Genomic DNA, 4,407 nt, shown 5'->3' with positions numbered 1-4,407 from the left:
TTAGTGGCTCAAATATTGTGTCAAAAGTTTAAGTTAAAGTATCCAAAATCATGTCTTTATAATGTAAATATGAAAGCATACAATGATTTTTTTCTCATTTTGTCCATTAAATATTATTTGATGTAATATTTTATTTATTGTCACTATTAACTATCATAATAAAATTAATGACTTTTCGTAACATAAAATCTTTATAATTACTATAAAAGAATAACAATAAAGTAATCTTTCATGATTCATAAATTAAAGTTAACTAGGAATATGTGTTAGATTTAACTTTTATGAAATTAATAAAGTGACATTTGAAAATAAAATGAAAACAAGCTTGTGAAAGTTAAATTTTATAAGGTTCAGATAATTTCCTACCATGTCAATAAAAATATAAAAACATAAAAGATTTTCTTTCATATTTTTTCCCACGTAAATATTATTGGAGGTAATATTTTATTTATTGTCACTATTAACTAGCATAACAAAAGTAATGACTCTTAATAACATAAAATTTTATAATTACAATCAAAGGATATCAATAAAATAATTTTTCATCACTCATAAACTAAAGCTCATTAGGAATATATATTAGATTTAACTTTTAACAAAGTGATATTTGAAAATAAAATGAAAATATATAGGTTTGTAAAACTTAAAATTCCTACCATGCAAGAACATTAATTGTAAGATAAACATAAAGTTAAGAGAATAAGTATGTTAAATGGGTGTTAAAAATAATATGTACTTCATGATCAATTATACAAGGGCCCTTAATATTATATAAAATGAGTATTTTAATATAAGATATTAAAATTTATTAAAATATGTGTGATCAAGTATTTTTTATGTTACAAGCAATCTCACCAATGAGTTTATTGATATAACTATGACATTTACTTAAGTATATGTACTTAGTTGTGTTATTTATTAGTGTTATATCATATATAAATTTTGCAATTGCAACTTATTTATTTGATTTGTGTTAAATAATCTACCATTATATTTTATACTTAATGGTAATAGATTTTGGAAGATTTATTTAAAAAAGATTATCATATTTCAAATTTAAAGGAGGATTGAAAAATAATTTTAATTAAAATATACTACTTAAGTGAAATTGTTTCAAACTCTAAGGGTGGTTATAGTTATTTTATAAAATTCTCCTAACAAACTATTTATCATTATTTTTAAATTATTTATTTTTTCTTTACTACAAATATTGTGTACCATGATTAAATCCAATGGTACACAATTAAAACATTACATCATAGAGGAACGTAAATTTTGAACCTTTTCCATCAATAATCAATATGGTCATTTTTAGGAGATAATTAACGATACAATTAGAAATTAATCGTAAAATAAAAGTTGTTAATATGTGCTAAATACAATTTTTATTTTTAGATAATAATTTTGATAAAATTAATAAAAATATTATAAATTGTTTATTATATAAATGTGAGATAAAATTACTTAACTTTCCAATTACATGTGTTTGCCAAAAATTTTATATCTCATTTGGAATTCTAGTTAAATGCTAAAAGCGACTTAATTTTGTCAGTTTTGACAAGAATGGCTCTTAATAAGTTTTTAAAAGTTTCTTATTTTATAAGTTTCTCTATTTTGATAATAATTTTTAGTAAGGGATTTCTTTTAGAAAGAAGCTTAGTAAATAAAATTAATCCATTATAACATTAATAATTTAACCCAAAAAAATAATTATGTCTTATCTTTTATATAAATCCTAATATATAAATTACAACCTTAAGCACATCATATACAACAACTAGTATACATGTTTACTATTACTAAAGTTCTGTAAATTTAATTGAAACTATGGGCAAATTAATTTTAGCACTAGTTTGGTAATATTAAGGCTTTTAAAATAATTGTTATTAACTATACTATAAAAATAATCAATTGTGAAAAAAATTATATAAACATTTGGTAATTTTTTTCTAAAAGTTTTATAAGGTTTAAAAACAGTTGTATGTCTTTAGTAAATTTTATTGTTGAACTATTGTAAGAGTACAAATAATTAAATAATTTTAGTTACACATTTAGAAACATGTAGATATAATTTTTTATGGCGTACATTAATAATTGATGACTAAAATAATTTTTTTATTTTTTATCACAATATAATTAGTATTTGGTAAAAATTAATAATTTCTCTAAATTCAATAATTTTATTTCCTAAATTGAAATTTTAAAATTTTATAATGTATGGATATATATAGAATTGCATTAACTATAAAACGGCTTGTCAAAATTAGATTTTAAAAAGTTACTTATTCTCTACTTTTGAAATTTTGCAATAAGATGAGATAATTTTGATAAATGTGACTTTTAAAAAAATTTACAAAACACAAATATTTGCTTTTAACTTTCTAAAATTACTTTTAAACATTTCAAAATTAAGGATGCCAACTGGTCAGGATAGGGCTAGTATTTCCCAATCTTGACCATGTTCCAAACAGTAAATCAAAACAAAAATGTATCTCGATTAGGAACTCTAATATTAATCAAGATCCCAAATTATTCTGGATGACATAAGTTTTTTGTCATATGCTATAGATTTTGTCACAAACAACATGTCATATATATATATACACACACACATACATACATACATACATATACATAAAATAATAATAATAATAATAATAATAAACGACTTGTCATACACATATGATATACATGTCAGATATATGTGATTCATTAAACCGACTAGTTATATATTTCTACAAACCCATATTTTTGGTCATTCGGGATCCTGATTAAAATTCTTAAACGTCTCAAATCCTGACCTAGATAATAAATTGAAATAAAATTTTGTCCTGAATCTTATTCTAATGGATTGAGATCCCGAATCCTGATCAAAATTTTGGGGTTTCTAAAACTTATTTAAAAGTACTCCAAAACGTTTCTTATTATATTTTAGTGTTTTGAAAAGTAGAAAAAGAAAATTAAAGTACCAATGATTACTACTTACATGAAAAGCCTTAGAAGCTTTGGATTGCAAGCCTTGGTTCTAACACAGACCATATGTAATAATATAGAATTAATTTGGTCACCACTTTAGCATTATTATATTTTTTTAAACATTGATATCACAATGAGCATAGAATTGATATTACGTTAGACTATTAATATCATTAGTTTACATTGATTTTTTAATTGTCACTAATATTCGAGGCATGTCTACTCACTAATTTCCTAGGACACCTACTTCATTCACATTTATTTAACCCTCACTAGTAATCAGATTATTGTTGGAACTAGTTTACATTAACTTTTAACATTCCTTAATACTCGAGAGATGTTTACTCAACTACTACTGGGACTAGTTTACATCAATTTTTACCCCTTACCAATATTTATTGGATGTTTACTTACATTAATATTTACTCTTCACTAATATTTGGGGGGACGTCCACTTACAATTCTAGCAACGTCTATTACTAGTTTACATTAATTTTTAACCATCACTAATATTAGAATGATGTCTCACTAATATTTAAGGAACGTCCATTAATTTTTAACCATCACTAATATTTGATATGTCTCTACCAATCCCGGTGCAGGCATGGGGCATGCACTAAGTGAGCCACCTTAAGGCAATCTAGAAGTGGAGTCTGAGTACCAAAGGGAGCTCAGAGTCTCCATAGTGTGGAATGCACTATGGATAGTGTTAATATGGGGTCAGGTCCAGCATTGCACACCATTTACTAATTTTAATCTTCATCAATATCCGATAAATATATGCTCCACTTACAATTTAAAGAATGTCTACTCCACTAGCATTGGAAATAATTTATATTAATTTTTAACTCTCACTAATATTTGAGAGACGTCCACTCCACTCACATTTCGTAGTTAAAATTTCATTGTGTCATATCACTAAAAAGGTGATTGGATTGTCAAGTTTATACAATATTAATATCGTGAGATACCATCAGGAAAAAAATTAATAATATATGTGTAATGTCTAAATGATTAAGTTTTTTGAAATAACAATAGTTTTTGGAAAATAAGAGAAAAAGAAATAGTGTTTCTATAAACCAATGTAGTTTTGTCGAGGCTAAAACCTTTTCTATCTCTTATTTGTTATAATCATAATAACCTCAAAATTATTGTTATGCAAGAGTCTATATCAAGATTTGAAAGGAAGAAAAAAACAATGGTTAGGTCTTGGACTTATTTTCATCAACTTGTGAAGGCATTATCCTTGATACATGTTAGATGGATAATCTGTTAAGACATGTGTCCGCAAAACATGTTGGATGAATTTAAGAGTATAAAATTAGTGACTTTGGTTTAGGTATGTTGTGATTTCTAATCTACTAAATCACTTTTGTTTCTCAGTATGTGTCTATTTTAGTAAAATTGCTTTTACAGCTAAGTTCGGTAAAG

The sequence above is a fragment of the Citrus clementina genome, unplaced genomic scaffold (genome assembly GCF_000493195.1).
Source record: "Citrus clementina cultivar Clemenules unplaced genomic scaffold, Citrus_clementina_v1.0 scaffold_3, whole genome shotgun sequence".
NCBI classification, from domain to species: Eukaryota; Viridiplantae; Streptophyta; class Magnoliopsida; order Sapindales; family Rutaceae; genus Citrus; species Citrus x clementina.
This window is presented reverse-complemented; position numbering follows the sequence as displayed.